A 24734-nucleotide genomic window follows, 5' to 3' on the forward strand; every position below is an offset into this window, starting at 1 on the left:
GGTACACTGCCAGATACAGGGAAAATGGTAGTCTAAAGAAAAAGAACAAGTATGCAATGCAAATGAGATTCGTATGGATTCCATCCAGAAGACTCATGGCTAAGGCTAATGAACCATCCTCTCACAACCTCATTTATTCATTTTAAAAAACTAAGTGTATACCATACACCTGGCACTTGTGCAAAACTCAAATCCCGTTAGGTAATACAAACAAAGCAATAAACATGATATTAAGTTCTCGACCTCAGGGAACTTAGAGTCTAATTCAACTTAGGAGAGCATATTTTCATTTTAATTATGCCAACTCCGAATTGCTCATGAGATTTCCTTCCCTCTCTTATCCTTTGGGCAAGTCACATTCTTTGTAAGCATCAGTTTCCTAATATGTAAACTGGGGATAATATTATATGTATACTTCAAAGGATTGTAGTGAGAATTAAATAATGCAAGTAAAATATTCAAAACAGCGAGCTCAATAAATATTAGCCATTATTGCTTTTACTGTTATTATCCTCATTGCTAAGAATAAGGCAATTAAAGGTTTTAGTAAAGAATTCTTCTGTTTTCTAAATCATTAAGGAACTGAAAAGGACACTTTTCTGTTTCACTCCTTCTAGGTTCTACAAAGTATAGGAAGCAATAATGTCATCAACCAAGGCACTAAGTACCCCTAGTCTGTCACAATGTCCCCCCAAAAGAGTACTAAAAATAACACTTAATCTATCCACAGACATAGTCTCTGATGATACAATCTGGGATTGATTCTATTAGTAGCAGGACTTCCAACTCTGTGTATAAGTGTACTTAAGAAGTAATACTGGACTTCCCTGGTGGTGCAGTGGTTAAGAATCTACCTGCTAATGCAGGGGACACGGGTTTGAGCTCTGGTCTGGGAAGATCCCACATGCCGCGGAGCAACTAAGCCCATGCACCACAACTACTGAAGCCCGTGTGCCTAAAGCCCGTGCTGTGCAAAAAGAGAAGCCAACTGCCATGAGAAGCCCATGCACCACAACCAAGAGTAGCCCCTGCTCGCCCCAACTAGAGAAAGCCTGTGCGCAGCAACGAAGACCCAACATAGCCTAAATAAATAAATTTATTTAAAAAAAAAAAAAGATTTCCTTAAAGAAAAAAATATTGAAACACTGTAAAGCAACTATACTCCAACAAAAAAAAATTTTTTTTAGGGCTTCCCTGGTGGCGCAGTGGTTGAGAGTCTGCCTGCCGATGCAGCGGACACGGGTTCATGCCCCGGTCCGGGAAGATCCCACATGCCGCGGAGAGGCTGGGCCTGTGAGCCATGGCCGCTGAGCCTATGCGTCCGGAACCTGTGCTCCGCAACGGAAGAGGCCACAACGGTGAGAGGCCCACGTACCGCAAAAAAAAAAAAAAAAAAAAATTTTTTTTTAAAAGAAGTAATATTGAATAACAGACAGAAAACCTTAATAAATTCACTGTGGGCCTAAAATCTAAAAAACTAAGAATTAAAAATAAGAAACTGATATACATTGGAAGGGATGTTCTGAACAGCATAAGAGACCAGCAGTAATTGATGAAAAAAGAGGAAAGGAAAAAAATAAACAAACTGAGGATTAAAATTGAAAAAGTTCACAAAATCAGGAGCCAAACATGTCTCTGACCCAAGATTTAGAAAGCAATCCTTTGGAAGGATTATCAGTTATTTTAAACCTATTTAAAAAGTCATTTTTAAAAGGGCACAACACCATCCAAAGTTTTGGATGATTTCTTTAAACTAAATTTCATTCTACAAAGTCCTATTGTTCAAAGCTCAACAAAACCAAACTCAAAACAAAGATGTGCACTGAATGTGGAATTCCGCAAGAAAGGTATAACAAAAAAGCAAATGATATAAAACTTCCACAGAGGCTCAATCAAAAAGAAATATAATACATATTAATTTTTAAGTACTTATAAGGTAACCACATTACACTTATTTTTTTTTACTCTGGTTAAGATCTAAGATAAAACAGAAGTTTTCAAAACAGAGAAAACTCAGAATTCTTTTACTCTTAACTTTGACCCATCATCTCTTTAAGCTAAACTTATCATCCTAAAATTATTCAAGGAACTCTCCCAGGACTTCCTCTTTTACTGAGTCTATTAGCTTCTGGACTCAAAGCCTGACTCCGTGAGTTTTAAGAGCCAACTTTCCAAAGTGAGGACACTAAAGAAATTTTTGAAACCACAAAAACTGAGTGATACAAGCAACATTAAAAGAATGGGCAAACACTATATTTGATTTCCAAAAGCAAAGACCTGAGATTTTTCTGAAGTAAAATTAAAATCCAACTTTAAAATTCTGCTTTAAATCTTACTTAATAGTTATTTATAGTTTAAGGATCCAAGGAGTATTATGTATAACATTATCAACCTCAGTGTAGGCTCCTCAAAGGAACTGGAGAAGCAGTACTTGTATAGTAGTTAAGATTTCAAAACTAGGCTTTAGAATCAGAAAAACTTGTGTTCAAATTCTCCTTCCTCCTGTGTAAGCTGTATAACCTTGACTTCCTAAGCTTCAATTTCCTTACCTGGAAATGCAAATAATATCTACTCCAGAAGGTTTTTTCTAAGAGTGTTAAATATGACAATGAGTAATATATAGAAATTTTTTGATAAATGTTTGTTTAAAGAGGGGGAGGGAGAGCAGGAAGAACTACCCTACCCATTTTTATATGTATTACAACACTTAAAGGTTAGTGATAAGAACAGTATTAATGTTAATGGAAGCTAAAATTTATCTAATAAGAACAATTTTAAGGTACTTTTGCATTTGATTAATCCTTGTTGATCAACAGAACACATCATAAGCTAACTAGAGTATACCTCTTCATTTCTCTAATTGCCACTGATGATGAACATCTTTTTATATACGTACTTGCCACTTTAGGTTGACTTCTGACTCAGGTTAAAAAAACAGAAGTTTGGGGCTTCCCTGGTGGCGCAGTGGTTGAGAGTCTGCCTGCGGATGCAGGGGACATGGGTTCGTGCCCTGGCCCAGGAAAATCCCACATGCCGCGGAGCAGCTGGGCCCGTGAGCCATGGCCGCTGAGCCTGCATGTCCAGAGCCTGTGCTCCGCAACAGGAGAGGCCATAACAGTGAGAGGCCCACGTACCGCAAAATAAATAAATAAATAAATTTAAAAAGAAAACAAGTTTGAATTTGAGGAATAATAATGCACTATCACTGTTTCTCTTCTTTTGTTTCTAATCAGCAGATATATTTTTTATATCATTATATTGCTTGTATTAACAAAAGTCAACTTATTAATCTTGCCTCCTTGCCTCTCTTCTCTCTTACCTTCTTTTCCTCTTCCCTAATACTCTTACCCTCTTTGCCTAGTCATTCTTTTTATCCCCCCACCCCACATCCCGTATGGTTCAAGCTCTCCAGATGCACTAATGAAAATCACTTACTGACGAGTGGAAGACAAAGACTTTAGAAATTACTAACCAACAGAATTTATTCTGCATCCATATATACACATCGTTATCATAAGCACTTATTTATTCCCACAACAAACATTTGAGATAGCCCTTACTACAGGTAAAGCACACTGCTTTAAGTTCTAGATCACAATTCCTCAATTTTTAATCTTATGCTATAGCCAGATAGCACTAAATGAAAATTTTGACATAATGTGACCATAATTTTTCTTCTGAGCTATCTAATCTTACTTTCCATATATGTACAAGTTTGTCTGGTTTTTTTCCAGCCCACAAAGCAGCAGAATTGGACAACAGGAAAAATTCTGTCTTGTAACTACTGTTGGCATATAGTGTCTGGAAGAACGGAGAACAGAATGAACCATACTGAACAAACGTAAATTGTCCCTAGAGAAAGGAGTATAAGTTAGAGCTAATAAAGGAGTTCAGCAAGGTTGCAAGATACAAGATCAATATATAAAAATCAATTGTACTTCCATACACTAGCAATGAACAATCTGAAAAATGAAGTTAAGAAAATAATACCATTTACAGTATCATCAAAAAGAATAAAATGCTTAGGAACACATTTAACAAAAGAAGTGCAACACTTGTACACTGTCCACAATACTAAAACAATCTGGAAGAAGAACAAAGTTGGAGGACTCATACTTCTCATTTTCAAACCTTACTACAAAGCTACAGTAATCAAAATAGCATGATATTGGCAAAAGGCGAGACACACAGATTGATGGATTAAATTGAGAGTCCAGAAATAAACTCTTATATTTACATTAATTTTTGGCAAGGGTGCCAAGACCATTCAATGGGAAAAGAACAGTCTTTTCAACATATTGTAATGGCACAACTGGATAGTCACATGTAGAAGAGTGAAGTTGGATCCCTACCTCATACCATATGCAAAAAATTAACTCAAAATGGATCAGACTTAAAGAGCTCAAACTAAATATAGGTGTAAATCTTCATGATCTTGGATTACGCAATGGTTTCTTAAACATGGTATCAAAAGCACAAGCAACCAAAGGAATAAAACAGATAAATCAGACATCAACAAAATGAAAAGCTTTTGCACTTCAAAGGATACTATCAAGAAAGTAAAGTGAAAAGATAATCCACAGAATCGGAGAAAATATTTGCAAATCATACATCTGATAAGGGACACATATCCGGAATATATTAAAATTTTAATAATTTAAGAATAAAAAGATAGATAATCCAACTTAAAAATGGGCAAACGATTAGAATAAACATTTCTCCAGAGATAAATGACCAATAAGCACATGAAAAGATGCCCAAAATAAAATCATAGCCACAGTGAGATACCACTGCACACCCACTAGGATGGCTATACTCAAACAGACAATAGCAAGTATTAGAGATGATGCTGAGAAAGTGTAAACCTCAATGTTAATGGAAATGTAAAAACCCTGTAGCTTCTTTGGAAAACAGTCTAGCAGTTCCTCAAAGAGTTAAACATACAGTTAGCATATGACCAAGAAATTCCATTCCTATGTATCTGCTCAGGGGAACTGAAAACACAGAAGAGGCTTTATTCATAATAGCCAAAAGGTGAAAAGAACCCGAATGTCCATCAACTGACAAAAGGTTAAGTAAAATGTGGTATACCCACACAATAGAATATTATTTGGCCATAAAAAGCAGTTAACTACTCATGCATGCTACAACATGGATGACCAAGTGAAAGCAGCCAGGTACAAAAAAGCCACATTGTATGATTTCACTTATATGAATAAGGAAATCCATAGCAACAGAAGGTAGATAGTGGTTGCCGCGGGCTGTGGGAAGAATGGAGTGTGACTGCTAATGGGTATGGGGTTTCTTTTCAGGGGAATGAAAATGTTCTGGAACTAGACAGTGATGATGGTTGTACAACTTTGTGAATATACTAAAAACCACTGAATTTTTACCACTGTACACTTTAAAAGAGTGAATTTTATGGTTTTTAAGAATGTGAAATAGTTTCCAAACCTTTTCAAACTAGTTCAGATGAGCCACTTAATCAGTGAACGCTTGCTAAAAGCCTGCTCCAGGCAAGATACTTTATAAGGTACCACAGGCAGATCCTGCCCTCAAAGAGTTTATAATCTGATTGATAATATAAATAACGTGAAAATGAAACAAAATAAGCCATAGCTTGATATACAATATGAAAATGTGATGAGTCAGCATATAACTTACATTACTAACTCCTACACTCAGGTATGTATTAGAAAAGGAAGAGATCACATGAATTGGGGCAAGAGCAAAGAGAGAAAATGTAAGCTTGGGGAAAAAAAAACCAAAAAACCCACAAAAACCCCAGGTGACTCTAATATGCTACCTACCTCCATTACTACCCAAAACCCCTAAGATCTTGATAGAAAGAAGGTAGGATTTGGATAGATGGAGAGAAAAGGAGGTAAATGTTTTGACTAAAAGGTGTGAAGCTGGAAAATACAAAATGAGCTAACAAAATATAGTGGATATATTTGTATATATATGTATATTGCCATACACAGCAGTACAGTACAATACCTTTAGAGGCATAATTAACTTTAGATAACAGAATGAGTTAAATGAAGTTCCTTGTATAAGTAGAGTTATTATTTGGGATACTTCACTTGATTTGGGGTATATAGCCAAGTTGTGTTGTGAAGGAGTACTTATCACATTTCAATACCAGATGAACTTGAGTTGATTTGATAACTTTCTGTTTCTTATCCAATACCTTCCAAATAATAATTTATTATGTCACAAACTAGCAGACTTTTATTTAAAAATATACTTGACAAGTATGTTTTTCATCAAATCACCAATTAGAAAGGTAGCTGTCAACAAATAAAAAGAATAAATATGGGCTTCCCTGGTGGCACAGTGGTTGAGAGTCCGCCTGCCAATGCGGGGGACACGGGTTTGGGAAGAATAAATATTTGCTGAGGACTTATTGTAAGTGCACAGCACGGTTCCAAGCATTTTACACATCACTTTGTAAAAGTGTATATCCAACATATATAAAATAAGGCACTTTGACTTTTAAGTAAACTTTCTAAACATAAGCAACCTTACGAAGAGATCAGTCAGTTCATCATTTTTTATTTTATTCTAAGTACTGTTGCTAACTTGTATCTGAGGGGTTTTTTTTGCATTACGCGGGCCTCTCACTGCCGTGGCCTCTCCCGCTGCGGAGCACAGGCTCTGGACGCGCAGGCCCAGCGGCCATGGCTCACGGGCCCAGCTGCTCCGCTGAATGTGGGATCCTCCCGGACCGGGGCACGAACCCATGTCCCCTGCATCGGCAGGCGGACTCCCAACCACTGCGTCACCAGGGAAGCCCTGTATTTGAGTTTTTAACTTCAATTTTTCTCACTAATTCTTTTGCCAAATTCATTTGTAGTATCTGCTACTCTTCTTTCCTTGATTCTACTACAATCTCTCTCGTATCCAGAAACTCCACTCCATTCTACCTCTATTTTTAATTTTAAGGCATTAATAACTCTGCTCACCATGGTTCTTTGCTCCTTTATGCCTCGCAGATGATATTTTTATAGAATAGAAAAAATAAAATAGAAATAGAAAAAATAAATAAAATAGAGGCATCTCTTAGGCAGCCATGTAAACTTTGAGAGGGAGGCTGAAAAAAATTCCTAGCATCAAATGCCTAGAATTCATTGCTGAGAGCACAATAGTTACTCAATTAATTCTTGTGGAATGATTACTAAGGAACTAGCTAATAGAGAAACTTATAAAATTTACCTTACATCTCCATAAAAGGGTTATAATTTGAAAAAGTTCCCTAGGTGATTCTGACACGCCAACTCTCTAATCCAAAAAAAAACAAAAAACAAGAAGTACATTTACTTAAATGTACTTAAATACTAGGAAAGCACTCATTTTCATTTTGATATTGACCTGGTAAATTATTTTTGACAAATCAGTTTGATTCCTTCATAATTATTCCTGCATATAATACTTTTGAAAAGCTACTGCTTTTCATTTTTTATTTAATTATTCTAAAAGCAGGCCTTAAATTATATCTGTAAAGACAATCCCCTCATGAGCAAAGCAACATAGTTCTCACTAAAGATCTCATAATATGTATGCATTTAGTATAAAACCAACTAAAGAAGCAGTCTTCAGATTATGTTGGATAGACAAATACACCAGGAAGGCCCTAAGAACAGCCTTATACAATAGAAAATAGTCATACAAGAACATTCATTTTGTTATCCTAAGTTCATAGTAATAGTCAGTACACTGGAAAACAAAGCCATAAGAAGAAATGGTATTATTATCTTCTGGTAATTTAAACCAAGTAAGATTTTTTTTTTAAATACTACCTTTAACCCTGATTTAAGACTGTTTGGAGAGATCTTCTAGGTCAGCCTTGAAAGAAATTTTCAAATGACTATTAGTATCTACAACAATTTGACCAAGTCACTAAATTTTTTAATATCCATTCCATCCAAAATGTGAAAAGTGATACAGTGTTTGGTAGACTGTATTCCTACTAACCAGCCAAAAGTTATTCATTTTATGTTGGCTTCAAAAGCTATATGCTAGTGGGCTTCCCTGGTGACGCAGTGGTTGAGAGTCCGCCTACTGATGCAGGGGACACGGGTTCATGCCCCGGTCCGGGAAGATCCCACATGCCGCGGAGCGGCTGGGGCTGTGAGCCATGGCTGCTGAGCCTGCGCGTCTGGAGCCTGTGCTCCGCAACGGGAGAGGCCACAACAGAGACAGGCCCGCGTACCACAAAAAAAAAAAAAAAAAAGCTATATGCTAGTAAGTCAGAAAGAGAAAAACAAATACCGTATGCTAACACACATATATGGAATCTAAAAAAAAAAAAAGGTCATGAAGAACCTTGGGGCAGGATGGGAATAAAGATGCAGACCTACTAGACAATGGACTTAAGGGCATGGGGAGGGGGAAGGGTAAGCTGGGATGAAGTGAGAGAGTGGCATGGACATGTATACACTACCAAATGTAAAACTGATAGCTAGTGGGATGCAGGCGCATAGCACAGGGAGATCAGCTTGGTGCTTTGTGACCACCTAGAGGGGTGGGAGGGAGGGAGACGCAAGAGGGAAGAGATATGGGGATATATGTATATGTATAGCTGATTCACTTTGTTATAAAGCAGAAACTAACACACCATTGTAAAGCAATTATACTCCAATAAAGATGTTAAAAAATAAATTAAATAAATAAATAAAAGCTATATGCTAATTCTAATTTGTATATCTATACGAGAACTATAATAATAAATTGAATATTGCCTTGGATAGTCTCAGTTAAGGTAATAAAAGAAATTCTAGGATATCAACATGGTTTTAAACTTAAATTTTACATATCCTTTTTAAAAGTCTACATAGATTTAGAAATGTCCTCATAAAAATAATTCTCTAATAGACTAATTCATAATTATGACTTTGCCAAAGAAAAGCCTAATGTCTTCTCCGCTCTCAAGTATTGAGACTCTCATATCTACCACAAACCTGAATGTCCCACTGACATGCCTAAAACTGTAATATCATCTCCTTCCCTTCCTCTACAACCCCATCTTCCAACTCTTATAAACTTCTCCTCTTATATTCCTGATCTTTAGTGAATGGAACTTTCATACTTCAAGGCCCAGAAACAAGGAACTTGAGAATCAATCCTCAACTCAGAAGCCAATGCAGAATTCTTAAAGGCATATACATTCCTTCATAATCTGGACCCTGCCCCTCTCTGTAGCTTCGAATCTTTTTGGCACACTCCTTTTCCAGCCCTATGCTCCAATAATCAAAGCATCTGCAGTTTCCAAAATCAAACTGTTGCCCCAGACTCCCAAGTCTAATTAATGGCCTTCTAAACTTACTTTATACATCATCTCTAGCCTAAATTAGGTGATCCCCCTCAGTGTTCCTACTGTATCCTCTTTGTTAATCTTGATATTGTAACAAAATCTTTATCTATTATTAGACTGTAAGATCCTTGAAGGCAAGAGTGAAATATTTTATTTCACCACTTGTAATGCCTTATAGTTCCTGAGATAGAGGAAACACTTGATGTTTGATGAACAAAAGAATGAATATGAGATCAAAGCCAAGTCCACATCACACTAGATGTTTCATATCTCAAAAATTAAGTCTAAGTAATAGGACCTACCAAAAACCTGATTTTTCTTTTTCATACGTTCCAATCTAAAATCTACCTACTACTTTTCTGCAGATAAAAGACTGATGATCCCTTAACTATAACTGTATCTCTAGGACCTACCTACTCTCTTCTTTCATTTATCTAAATTCCTTTTTTCCCCCTTTGCTTTGTGTTTTTATTAGTCCACAAAAATCCTAAAAGCTGAGAACTCCTTCAGTTTACAGCTGAAGAAATGGGCTTAATGACCGGTCTAAATGTCACATGGCTAGTAAGCTAGTTCAGACAAGATTCTATGCTAATTTCACTATATAATACCTCCAAATGATATACCCAGTTTGAAAAACCCATTATTTTTATTATGAAGTTCAAAAATATATTGAAAAGAGACCACAGCCACAACAGTGGAGGAGATGAGCATTTAAATGACCTAACAATAATCTTAATAGGAAAGGTGCATCATATGAAAGAAATGAATTCACTGAATGAATTAAGACGTGAATGAAAATAAAGATTATGGAAGGGTAAAACTATTTTTGGAAATACATATTAGGCGCCACAGAAAGGTTCAAACCTTTTGGCCTAACTACCACTAACGGAATTCTACTCTAAATGAATAAAGTCCCCAAAGGGGGAAAAAACTGTACATATAAAGATGTTCCACTGCCTCATTTTCGTACAGAAAGAAGTGACAGCAAGTAAAATGTCCAAAGTAGAATACTAAGAAAATTACGGTTCATCCACTGACAGAATGTTGGGCAACATTTTAAATATTTATGAACGCTATATAAAAAATTAGGAATATCTTTATGATAAAACCTTAAGAGAAAACAGGACTAGGTACATATATTTATACCGTAAATACATATTTAACCATAATTATATTCTACAAATATTTTTATTAAAAACATAGTAGGGAAAAACATAAAATATGAGATTATATTTTTTTTCCTATTTTCCAAATAGCATGTAGTTTTTTTCCATACTGCTTCTATAATTAAAGGAAAAAAGAGAGGGAAAAGCTTTTGCTTTGAGATTCTTAAAATTTTTTAAGCTCTAAATCCCACAATTTAGCCTTACCTATCATACCAGCAAACTATAAGTAGTTTTGGTTCCCAAGAAAACTAAGGGAATGGAGAATGGCTGAAGTATGAAATTTTTATAAAGAACATTAAAATTTTGGTGGCTGTCGTCTAGTTGAAAACAGAATCACTAAAACCATATGATAATTAGCATAGGTGGCAACATGGCTCCAGATCGAGGTAGCATAGTAACAAGCATGTTGTAATCTCTAAGTCGTTTTAAATTCTAGTGTTTAGGCCCCCTCATCTCAATACTGAGGACAATGGCACTTTGACATAAGCTAAAAACCATGAATAATTGGAAACGACTGAAGAACTATAATATCTCTCTCCCTTTCCCACCAACACCTCCCATGTCCTAATATGCATATCTGGATTATGCAGGTCATTTTATCCCTGAGCCTATTACATCGTCCCTTACCACTGAAGATGGAAGTCCAGAGCTAATACTTGAAATCAGAAGCAAAACTGGAGTGGGAATAAAAGAATAGAAAGAATTCAAAAACACTTCTGTACATAGATCTTCCTCTTATCCAGCTAAACAAACCTAATTATCCAAATACAAGTAGTTAAATTACACAATTCTTTGCTTTAAAGGCTGTCCTACCTTTTACGGGCTCAGTGTTCTCTTTCCTCTATCAAATTTGCTTAATATTTAGCAAGCCCCACCTATCTGCTGTCACTCCAATCAGTTCTATATCTCAAAACTAAAATATAATTCAAATTCATGTATTCAACAATTGTTCGTTGAATGCTTACTATGTGCAAGCCACCACAACTCAATAACTAGGCAAGGTTCTTGGTCAGTCTTTGTAAACAGCCTTTGGATTGATCCCATTTTCTCAAAAACATGGCAATTAGCACTAGAACAAAATACAGCACCTATTATTTCTTTAGTTATAAATTCTAGATACAGTGAAGAAAATGTTTACTTCATTTTTCAAGGTAGCATCACATTTTAAGATGCCCTTCACAAGAGATACTTAGGGTTATTTAAATCAGTGACTCTAAGCATACCCTTCTGTTCAAACTGGGGAATAAGGAGATAACTTCTTATTCTAAGGAAGAAACATTGCAAGGTTATACAAAACCATGAGCAACAACCTCCTAACTCACAAACATGTAATACAGCTACAGTATATGTGACTCTTGCCATTAAAAATGTTTGCATGCCTAGCAACTGAACAGTATCATATCCCCACTGCATTTGCTTCTTTAGTTTTGTTACCTGCAATAAAAATGAAAATGTTATACAAGTAAACTTGCTTCCACAGTACAGGAAAGTCAATTAAAAGCCTTCCTTTGCTCCTACATTCTCATTTTCTTCTCAATTCAGACTCTGCCCCTGAACACATAAACATGCAGCATTTAAATGAACGTACACATCCATGAAATGTAGTGCTCTAAAAGTAAGGTATGGAAAGAAGACTGAGTTCAAACTGTTCTACTTGATACACTGGGTTCTAACGTAAGAAGTTCTGGATTTTAGATATGGAAATGGGTACAGAAAACACTGACATTTAAGCTATAAAACATGAAAGGTACTGAAAGTTACACCGTAATTTTAAATATCAGAGCCCAAGCATATGAGCAAAAAGTATCCTAACACTAAATACATCTTTCACAATTACCTCTAAATCTTTCCTAAAATGCTATAAATTATTCCATCCAACAAGCTGCACGTACACGCCCACTCTCAGAATCAAACTGTAAAGGAGGGATGGATTCAAGTGATATTCAGGGACGTGCTATGAATGGGTGAACAACTGGGTAAACAACTTGTTTGGAGATACACTAAAGAAGAAGGGTCAAGCATTATCACCAAGTTTCTAGTTTAGGCAACTTGAGTTAATGATGGGAACATTAACCTACTTCACATAGTTCTAAGAATACTTTTTCTTTTTGAGTGGGAGGGGATAAGGTTAGGGAAGAACTGACACATGAGTTCAGACTTCTACACTACTTTTGAATTTATAGTATTTATGGGACATCAGGAGGTGCCTGGTAAGACAGCTGGATCTGTCTCAGAAGAAAATTATATTCTGGAGAGAGATATGTGAGTCATCAGCATGTAAAATAAGTCAAATGAATAGATTAAATCAATAGGAAGCGAGAACAGAATGAAGGTTGAAGAACCACCTTGGGAATACCAATATTTAAGGAGTGTGCAGAGATGGAAGAGCTAGCAAAGAGTCTACAAATGAGACTGATATCCTTGCACCCAAGAGAGAAAGCGGTTTCAAAAAGGGAGGAGGGAGGGGGAACAAAATAGGTGGTCAAACAAAATAACTCTTTTTCATCATTATCTGCCCCAACTTTCAGGAAATAGCACTACTTCTCTAACTTTAAGGATTAGAGGAGAAGCGATGACTGTTCTTCACTATAACCTATGCTCTATTTTTAGTATAAACAGCAGTTTTATACTAAAGTGTAAACTCAATTTCTGGATAAGTTATCACTGCACCATTGTTCCAGTTTCTATGTGCTGTATGTTCAAAATGCACAATGCTACCTATTTTAATTATGATGAAAAAGAGGGCAATGTCTATTTTACCTACTTGGTAGAGCAGCTAACCTAACAGAATTGACTAGTATAAATGCATGCCACTCAACAGTAATGTAAATTACAAGATTTTTGGAGTTGAGGGGTAAACATGGGCAAGTAAAATTATGTCCAATAATAAAGCAGCTGCAAAATCTGAGACAAATATCTAAAACTATTCAAAGTATTTTTTGACAGGGTAGTACCAAAGTTAAAGAGTATATCAAATTCAATTTCAAAATTCAGATACCAACAAACTACTAATACAGGCAACAACATGGATGGATCTCAAAAGCCTTATGCTAAGTGAAAGAAACCAGACCCAGAAGCCTATATAAGTATGATTCCATTTACGTGACATTCTAGAAAATACACAACTACAGGGACAGAAATTAGATCTGGCTGCCAGGGGCTAGACTAGGGGTAGGAAACTGATTACAAAAGGATATAAGGGAACTTTGGGGGGTGATGGAAATATTATATGTCTTGATTAAGGCAGCAGTTGCAAGATAATGTTTGTCAAAACTCATCAAACTGTACAACGGCAATAGTGAATTTTATAGTGTAAATTATACCTCAATAAGTCTTACTTAAAAAAAATTCAGTCACCATATCACTATTATATTTAAACAGCATTTTTAATGTGCTGTAATGTATTTCTAATTATCTAAATTGTTATTATATATAATACTTAAATTAGCAAAGAAAACAAAAACTACAATAAACCAATCTTAAGCTTAAAACAAAGTATTTAGATACTTTCCCTCTTACAATAAGTCCCAGTATCTTACTCTCAATTCTACTGCCCAAGGGAGCAAAACAAAAGCTCCTTCCTATGCTTTACAATCTTAACAGCTAAAAAAATAACTGTTTTAAGTTTTTCTTTGATTCTTTTAATACATAAGTTATGTGATGTATGTACTGATTGGGATATATGTAAATACTATTATAGTTTAATTCTAATTAATCAGTTCAACAAAAATGTAATGAATACCTATAGCACAGGACAAGCACTGCGATGGTGTTACAGACATAAACATGAAAATGTCTCCTTGCTCTCATAGAGCTGGTGGTTTAGTATGTCTGAAAAACATAGGAACAAATTATTTTATCAAGAGGTATAAGCAATAAACTGACAAATGCTATGAAATTAAATGGCCAGGGAAACTTAAACAAAAAAGGCCATGCCTTCTCTTTCTCCTTAAAAAAAAATTTCTGGTCCTTGAGCTGACGTTTTGAGAAGTAACACACCTCCAGAACAAAGTAAGAATGCTACCCTAGTATGTATTTTCACAGTTAGTGTCAATGCTTTTTCACCAGCAATATTTTGAACTTATGAAGATCTCAGAATCTGAGGCCTTTTAAACTGCTCTAGGTTTCATTAACATTAAAAATATCACCTATATTCACCAAGCTGTGTAAAAATTTGCTTAGGGGGGGAGATAAAGATTGCACACTGACAGAGAGAGAAAGAGATACATAAGAAAAGGGAAACAGAATATTAGTAGAGTTAAATAAAAAGCATACTGCATATATGTCTTTCAGGATAACCTGGAGTAGGTTACAGCATGAATACTGGATTCTTAATTCTTTTCTCAAAGGGAAAAAAATGATAGCAGTAGCTTTTAGGCCATTACATTTCAACTTTCAACCTTAAGAGTTTTCTGAGACATAGGCAGAACCCTGGGAAAAAGATTATGTTATGTGCAACCATTTTTTAAGAACAGTACTTTTTTTTAATGGGAGTTAGGGCCAATATATACCCATGTAAAATTTCAATTTGGTCATTACCAAAGAAAAACTAAATTATGTATAGCCTATACTCAGATCATCAATCTCTTTACGTAGAAACTGGCAATCCTATCAGACAAACAGAACTAAAAGCAGATTTTAAAATCCTGAAAGGGTTAAAATAGATAAGCAACAAGGATATACAGGATAGCACAGGGAATTATACCCATTATCTTATAATAACCTATAATGGAATATAATCTGCAAAAATACTGAATCAATATGGTGTACACCTAAAACTAATACAATATTGTAAATCAACTATACTTCAATTAAAAAAAAACCAAATAAAATAAAACATAGCAAATATAGGAAAAAACCAAGCAAAACAACAAATAAAATAAAATCCCAAACGGGTTGCCAAGTAGCAGTGTTGAGAAAACTGAGTGTTGAAAAAACTCCTATTTCCTTACTAGGACTAATTTCAAGGACTTGTTTGTTTGTAAATAAAGAAATTAAATATACCATCATAAATATTAATATTTTTACAGTAAACTATAGTTTGAATTTTAATAATTCATTAGTGTTTCAAGCACTGTTAGTTTTTAAGGTATCTAGAATCAATGACTATTTTTAAAAAACAGTACTTATGAAGTACACATGCATTTTATTGGCACAAGACTAAAGAATTGAGAGTATAAGTGACCCAAATGTGTTCATTCTAACGAAAAGGAATCCAGTATTTCAAAATTATGTCACAGCTTCTGAATTTCTCAGGAGAGGTAAAAGTATACAAAATTATTTAAATAAATAAATTAATCAATGTTGCTAATTCCATGTTTTTCCATCCTGTTAAAGTTTTTCCTTTCTGCCAAAAGGCAAATACATACAAAAGAAAATTTTTAAGAGTTTTGCTATATCATGTTAAATGTTACACAAACGTAGGATGGCAAAAAAATTTACCTACATTAATTATGTTAAAAATTTAGTGTATTCTTGAGAATATTTTTTAATGCTTAATGTTTTTATAAAAAATAATTCAAGAATCACAATATTATGAAAATAAAGTGGCTTTTCCACACTTTCAAAAAATACAGCATGCATTATATTTAACATCAATATTCTATTTAAATGCACATCTGTACATAGGAACATTTTGTATAGTGTAAAGTTAACAAGGTGTATTTTAAAAAACTGTAATCAGATAATGTATCAGCTATAACTGACCAAAAAACTTTAGAATTCCTCTTTTTAAGCCATAGGATAGCTTTATAAGCCACACAAGAAAAACAAGTCTCACTACTTTATAATCAAGCCTACTCTTTTTATCAAAAAAAAAAACAAACAAAAGTATTATAAATCTTGAAGAGACAGAGTGGCAGAATGGAAAGAATAGAAGTTTTAGAATTAGACATATTTGAGTTGGGATCCTATCTCTAACACCTGCTAGAATTGCCACCTTGGACAGGTTATTAAACATGATGAGCTTCAACTTCCTTGTCTGTAAAACAAGAACATTATCACTAACCTCATTGGATAGTTGGGAGGTAATCACGATAAACAGTGTAGTGGTTAAGGGTGGTGGGTGAAGCATCAACTCCAGAGTCCTTTCTCCACTTTCTTCCACTTGTTAGCTGTATGACCTTAGTCACTTAATCATTCTATATCTCAGTTTTCTCAAATATCTTAGAGTAATAAATATAACCAAACTCATACTATACCTTGAAGAATTGAGAAAATCCATATAAAGCTCCTGGCACAGTTTTTGGCACATGGGAATCACTCAATAATATTACATATTACAAATGTAAGGCACTCAACACAATGCCTGACACAAAAAGATCTTAAATCTTAGCTTTCCTAAGTTCTAAATTACTTTTTTACTGTCTCTAAAATTCAAATTCACCCCTGAAGATAAACGTATGCCATTAAGAATGAGAAAAAAATACTAGCTCAAGGTCTATAAAGGTATTCACTAAAAGAATCCCCATAAGAGTGTATGTAATGGCAACAGCTCTGGAATAAGTGCACAACTTCCCAAGCTGAGAACTTCAAAACAATCCACATTCTTTGGCTATATAAATACTGGAATTTTTAAAAAGTACCAGTCATACTAATTTATAGATTCATCTACTACAATACAAATTGGTCATATACATTTCTATGAATAAAATCACTCTAAAGCTCAATTTTCCCTTTCTAAAAAGATGCTCTGACAGTTTCAACTCAATATAAAAAACTTAAAAGAAGTAAAAAATTCAGATTAACAAACTCAAAATTACAATGTAAGACAGTAAAGATGTGCTGACTTCAAAATTATTGAAATTATTATTAATATATATAGCATATATAGTCTAGATTCTATTTTAGTTCTTTGCCTAAAGTACATAATTTCCTTGACTACATGACTTTTAAGTATTGATTCAACTGAGCAACTAAAGGATAATAATTAAGAATTTACTAAAACCAGAAATGTGGAATCCTAAGTCCTTAAGAACAAATATAAATCAGACTGATCATACTAATAAGACAATAGACAGTTTTCTGACATTTTCAGCCTCAGTTTCTTCATCTGTAAATTGTGGATGATAATTGTTTCTATTTCAGGAGCCTGTTAGAAGAATTAAATGAGGTAATATTGGGGGGGCATACACACGTTAACACAATTCCTGGCAAATAATAACCCCTCAAAATCTTACCTAGCTGGCAATGCTGTATCAAGAAATGATCTCTCCTAGTAATATCACTTTGGGAATAGAAAGAAACCTGCCTTAAAACATAATGCAATCTGACAAAACTCAATTCATTAAAACTGACTGCAGACTTGGTGTTTAAAATCGCATTTAAATCAATTAGAAACACTAAAATTCCACTCTAGTAGTTAAAAAACAGAATAAGAATAAAACTTTAAGGAGTCATTATTTACTACACATACAGTTAATTCACTTACACTCCTGAAGAGGGACATATGTAAATAAACTTAATCACCTGAACACCAAATATATACACACAAGGTCAAGATTTCTAATGTAAAAGTACTATTTTCATACCAGGAAAATACAACCAAAAGACAAGTATCATATCTCTCTATGGAGATGAGAAAAGCACCCTGGACTCAGATAATTGAAAAAAATCACAAATGGTATCAGTGTCAGCACTGAGCAATACCTAGCTTCATGACCAAAGCTCACAGGTTTCTTACAGCAACATAATCTAATAAGAAACTACTAAGAGTCAGAGAATACCTAATCTCCCACTGAGTCACTACATGAATCTCTACAAATCATGTGGCCTCTGAGTTTTTCATCAAAAAATGGAAATCACGCTGGTCATTTACCTTGCAGGGAAATGAGAATATTTATGAATGAACTCAGGTCACCCTGAAAAAGGACTGACTTAAAAATACAGAGAATAATTATTGACATCTGCTAAAAATAGAAAAAAACTTTGTTCAAAAAGTATATTTTTAAATGATTTGTAAAAGCTACATAAGACCATACATTACCACCAAAGCCAACTTAGTATGCTCAGGATATTAAAGATGTCAACTAAACACTTAATTACCAGGCTTCTATAAAGTTCCTAGTCAGTAATTTCCTATTCGTTTTATGGCAAATAAATGTGATAAACGGAATTGAAGTTACATTTCTATGAAAAGAATTTTTATTTACCTCAGTCTTCCCAGTCACTTTATATAAAACTGAAATCTTACATTATTTAAAAAATTTCAGAATTACTTACAAATTATGCTTTTCCTAATAAGCAACAGAGTGCGGAAAGTTAAATGAAACTGTGTAAAACACAAACTCTTTAGTTTTTATTTACTCTTTATTATTAATTTTTACACCTTATTTTGGGAGAGTAAAAATACCATAGAAGAGTATGTCAAAATATAACACAGATGGGTTCAAATGTTTCTATAGCAGTCTGATGATGAATTGATACCAAAAAATTAAATATGAAATTAGTTTAGGAAGCCTTAGAAAATACATGTTTGAGTTGGGTAGCCTGGCTCCAAATAAAGAAAACTTCATGTTTGAATTGGTACAGCTTTGCTCATAATATTTTTGAAATTTAATAATGATCATTATGCAGAAAACCAAAACTAGGCTTACTACCATACTGAAAACTTTCACTTTTCATCCCCAAAGAGAATCTGCAATAGTCTTTCTTCGAAGATAACTCTTTTCTTCTTAAAGGTGGACGGTATTAATAATGATCCATAGCACAGGTTCAAAAGGCTTTCGAATAACTTTAGTAAACAAATTTGTTGAATGGCTTTCAAAAGGAAGCATCCAATATACTCATCTCAAAACACTAGAGTAATTATTTACTATTCAACTTTAATTTGATTTACTAGACTTTCATGATATACTTTAAAACTACTTTCTTTTCAAGTAATTATTATAAGTTACTGGTAACTCTGCAGACTCAAAAGAAACAATAAACCATACTGTTGAAATTTCTTCTAAGTATATTATGAAATATTTATCCTATAATATAACCAGCATTATAAGATTTCTGGAACACTTATAGTTGTTTCCTTTCGCTGAATTAAAAAAAAAAATGGAAATACAAGATTAGCCACTGGTGACTATCCCGACCAATACAGGGGAGGTAGAGCAGACTATTCCTAATCTCTAGGGAAACACAAATTATTCCTTCCAACTAAGTTATCAAAAATGTAAAGTTCAAGTTTAGGTTTTACTCAAGTTTCACAATGTCTCCTTTAAAAATAATCTATTTAATCGGTTTGGACTAAACAAAAAATATTTTCAATGTAATTTAAAGAAATATTTATGGTACCTGAACAAAAGCTATCACACAACCTATATTACTTACAGATTACTAAATATGTAGAATTAGGAAAATAGGGTCTGATAAGAACTAATTCACTTTAATTCCAAGTCACAATAAAAAATCAGTCACATAAATAGATATCTAATATACTGATTTAAACATCTGTGTAAGAAAGCTCCCTTTAACTATATAAAACGCTAAAGATAAGTTGTTCCTGCTGATGAAAACTAAGCAAGCAGAACTCCTCTTTCCATTACCTTTAGTAGAAGTATGTTCATCCCTTGACATAGGTCTCAGTATTTTAAGTTGTAAAGACAATCGCAGGTTCATATAAGGGCCTTTTAAACATTTACATTGAAGCCCTTACCCCGCCTCCCACCCCCAAATCCTCCGCTTAAGAAGTGAACTGTTCCTACCTTCTGTATTCTCCCCCCCCTTCCCCAGCCCCCATTAGCGTGCCCCCCACCCAGTGTAGGCCTGAGGCCCTGTAGCAAACAGTGTCTAACAGGAGCAGGCAGCACAAAGACAGGAATGGGAGATTAGTGGGAGGGAGGGAGGCCGGGATTGGGGCTCAGCAGGAGCTTCAGGCTTTTTAAAATTCAAACTGCTCCCTGACCAATACAAATCACGGACACGCTACTGACTACTACACGGATTTATAGCATTAAAAACATGCCTCGTACGTGACAGCTATATTAACTTCACTCTTTTTAACATTTATCCATACGTTTGCAGGAAATGTGGAACAATTTATTTTAAGCAGAGGGCCAAACTCAAGAACAACCTTCAGAAAAGTTACTTCTACAATGACAATAATAATTCAATGAGACACAAAAAATTCGAACCAATGTTAACACCCACTAATAAAACAAGGGACTTTTTTGATCAGTGTTGCTTCATTTTAAGCAATGAAAGGTTTCCTTCAGTGACTATGAGACAAAGTATCAAAACAGTCTAACCCAGGTACATTTATTTTTCTGTGCAACTTGTATGGCTGAGGACTTTTAAACTGGTTTTTCCTTTATGCCAACCTACATTACCAACGCCTCCATAAGCAAGACCTAAACACTTAACTTATTTGTGAACTAGAATTTAAGATAGAACTGACCTTTTTCTCCAGCATTTACAGATACATTTGACCTATTAAAATGACACCTCTCTCATTACACAGTCAAACATCATGGGCACAAACAGCCAATGACAATCCTGGGACCTCAAGAAGATCTGCCCTGACATGAAAGGATGGCACCTTCTACATTTTTTTTTAACCTCCCAGGGATTTTAAGCATAACTTAATTTCCATCCTTCTAAAGAAAATTGGTTGTACCTGTATCTCAGCACAATTCTCAGAACATTTAAAAAATCTTTTTTAAGCTTCTACACGTTTAGATCAGGAAGTACCTAAGTGTGTTACGTATAATCGTTTAAAACTGTCCTTATACAACGCACACAAATATAAAGTGGCAGGGTAAACCTGTCAAGTACTTTATACTTGTCTTTGAATAAAAAGTCCATGTGCAACACACTGTCAAACAGCAACATAAAAGCTCTTTGCGTGGGTGGGGGTCATATGCAGTTGTCTACCACACTACGGGTTCCTATATGAAATATTCATGTGGACGACTTAATTCTTTTTAAAAAGAAAATGAGTCTTTATTAACTTTCCAACGTCCAAACAAGTTTTACACAGGAAAAGAATTACCACTGGATCCGTGTCTGAGTATTTACATTTGTCTCACTAACTGAAACTACTTCCTCCCTTCATGGGGTCACAGGGGGAAGAAGGGGGGTTGTTTGTTTCACTGGGACGTTCCCCACTCCCGGACCAGGAAAGTTGTAAATATGGGGACGGTCAAGGCACATTTGCTGTTAGTTGTATTGTTTCCGCTTCCTCACTAGCTACGGCTCTTCTCCCGGGCAAGGCCTGTCACCGACCAGCAGTAGCTCCGCTCAGCCCGAAGCTCTCCTAATCCCCGAGCTCAAGTAGATTCCGCTGGCCCGCGGCCTGCACTCTCCGCCGGGCCTACGCCTCCCCGGCCGCCCGGCAGGAGCCCAGTCCCCGCCACCGGAGCCGGCCGGGAGAGGGTACCAAACCACCGCCACCCAGGGCGGCTGCCACCAGAGAGGAGCGAACTCTAGACTCGCCCGTGGAGGAGACCTGGGGCCGCTAAGGAAACGGCGGGGAGGGGAGCGAGGAGGAGAGACGCTGAGGACCTGGCGCCGCCGCCGCCGCCGCCGCCGAAATAAAGAGCAGGAATTTACCTGGGCGAATCGGCGTCTGAATCCAAGGGGAGGCCGAGGCCGCTGTGGCGAGAGACTATAATCCGGGCCGGGAGGGGGGGTGGCTACGGCTCCTCTTCCGTCTCCTCAGTGCGGGGAACATGTAGAGCCGGGGGGAGACCAGCCGAGAAGACAAATCGCTGCTTCTTCTTCCTCCTCCTCCTCCTTCTCCCACATAGAAACACTCACAAACACCCGACCGGGGGCCCGAGCTACCGGGGGGGCATCGCCGCCGGCCCGGGAACCAATCCTCCAGTCGGCGGGGGCGTCCCTCCCTGCGGCTTGGTGGTGTCGGGTGAGTCGGTACCGACGGAGGGAGGGGGGGAGGGCGGGGGGGGAAGGAGCCCTGTGTGTGTGTCTCTCTCGTTTCGTCTCTCCCTCTCAGAACAAAATGCCGACCGGAAGTGCAGCTGCAGGAATGACTCCCTCCGCCGGCGCCAAACACTAACAACCACCCCCTCTTCCCCACTCCACTTCCGCCACCGCCGCGCCGCCGCCGCCACTTCGGTTCGCGTCTTCGGCTGCGCTGCACCGCACTGCCCGCTCCGCACCGCACCCGGGGCCGGGCGGCGGCCGGCAGCAAGGCGGCGGCGGCTCTCCTCTGCGCCTTTCTCCTCAGGGCGGCTGTGGATGTTGCCTTTTAGTGTCGATCCTGCGGAGCGGCGTTTTCGCTGCGGCACGGGCGGGCCGGGTCTTCCCGGTCTTTATTTTCCTGGAGGCCGACCGGAGCGGGGCCCGAGTTCGGTGGTGGTAGCGTGCGTGGGGGGCGCTCAGGCCCGGACCGTCTCGCAGCCCGCGCACGCCGCCCCAACTGTTCGTCTTTAGCTCTCGGGAGCCGAGCTCGGGGCGGCCACGTAGAGGACGCCCGCGATCCGACGGCGACCGAGCATTTTTTAAATGGTGTCCCTGCAGCCGGGTGGATGGATGTATCGTATTGTACACCTTTCTCTCCTTTTGAGAGGCCAGACTTTACGCCAGTCTCTGCATTATTTCTGAGGAGTGAGAACGCAACGCGTGGAGGAGACGAAGATTCTCAGCTGGATTGAAATGGAACCATGTTTGTGATGCATATATTTCTGGAAATATGTGGTCTTTTCTGGTCTTGCATTTTGTTGCCTGTGGTTTTGGCTCTTGCCTAGCAGTCGGGAGAAGGGCCTATAGGCGACGCTGTTCGAGCGAGGAGCCAGTCCGCGCCCCCCTCTAGTTGTGGGTGGAGCCGAGCACGCGGGGAGAGCCGGCGGAGTGCGGGCCGCGGGGGGGCCTGGGGCCAGACGATTTCAGACTTCGTTTTCCTTTACGTTCGAAACAGTGAGGTACTGGCCAAGGCTGGAGTACAAATGTGATTGTGTGTACAGTTCCAAGCCTCCTGTAGTCTCTGACTGAAACACGTGAACTAACTTTACCGTACAGGTCACTATTAAGTTTACTTCTGTACATTAAAAGGGGGCTATTCTTCAGGTAAAAAGTGCATAGGTAAGCTAATTTTACTCAAACGGGACGAAATCTGTGTTATATTTTCATGAGTTTACTTAAATGGTATGTTAATTATATATGCATATGTACCTGTACGCTTAAATAGGAAAATTTTCCCCACAGGTTATTCCTTTTGCCTCACATCACTCGAAGGACTAAATCAGATCTTGTCACTCCTTGACTCTAGACCCTGCCATTGTTTAGCTGGGAGTAAAAGCCAAAGCCTTGACCGCGGCCTAAAGGCGGTGCGCGCGGTGGGGCCGGGGGAGGCTTCCTCGGCCGCCTTGCAGGCAGGACGTCTGTCCTGGCTTTTCCTTCGGCCAGGCTCTTTCCCCAGGGACCACAGAGTTTGCTGCCTCACCTTCAGGATTTTGCGCAACTGTGTCCTCGGGGCTTCGTGGCCACTCTTTAAACTGCTAGTTCCCGGTACCTTTTCCCCATTTTTATCCTTCAGGCGTTCTACATATCTTACATGTTTATCTCGTTATCTGTTTTAACCAATAGAATAACGTAAGCTCTAGGAGGGCGAGGTTTTGTTTTTTTCTCCACTGTTGTTTTGTGGAGAAAATAATTCCTGACACACAGCAGATGCTTAATATTTGGTTAATGAATGAATGACGATTGTAAGGGCCCTGACCCCACCCACACAATACACCAGTTTCTGAACTCTGTCCCTTACATATGTATATACTTACACACTACAGAGAACTTTATGAAAGATTTGTGGGGAAAAAAAAAAACCTAGGGAAAAAAATGCAAGTTTATTACAAAGTTCTAGGAAACGGTACTACTTGTAGACATTGAAAGTCGTCCACAACAGCACCAGAAGCCCACAAACTGTGATAATTATTTGTTTTGGGGTTTCTGTAAATGGGCTTGCTAGAGGACAGTGCATTATTGGATTATATAATCGTATGCATATTGGGGCAGTTAGCTTTGCTCTCTTCCTGAATGACAACCTGCGTTCTTCATCCAGTCTGTCCTCTTTCTTGCAAAATCGTTTAATCATTTAATCACTAAATTAAAGTCTGAAAATTTGGTTGGTTTAGCACAAACCCAGCACTACTGTAAAAGTTCATTCAGCAAGTATCTATCGGGCACAAAATGTGTGCCCGGCACAAAGATTCAAAAGGTGCTGTGTTTCTGAGGCTTAAAGGACCACATATGGCTACTTTGGTTACTACTCAATTATGCTGTCAAGCAAAGCCAACGCTAGTGAG

General features: G+C 37.2%; 1 protein-coding gene across 1 annotated transcript in view; it reads right to left on the minus strand.

Annotated features, from left to right (window-relative positions):
* NIPBL (NIPBL cohesin loading factor) overlaps nucleotides 1-22339 on the minus strand; it is a 190643-nt gene extending 168304 nt beyond the window's left edge. The window contains exon 1 of the mRNA XM_082836913.1: nucleotides 22024-22339. The gene's annotated coding sequence lies outside the window, so the exon portion shown is untranslated. The remainder of the gene's footprint in view (nucleotides 1-22023) is intronic.
* Nucleotides 22340-24734: the final 2395 nt, after the last annotated feature.

Source organism: Leucopleurus acutus, assembly GCF_964270905.1.
Source record: "Leucopleurus acutus genome assembly, chromosome: 3".
NCBI classification, from domain to species: domain Eukaryota; kingdom Metazoa; phylum Chordata; class Mammalia; order Artiodactyla; family Delphinidae; genus Leucopleurus; species Leucopleurus acutus.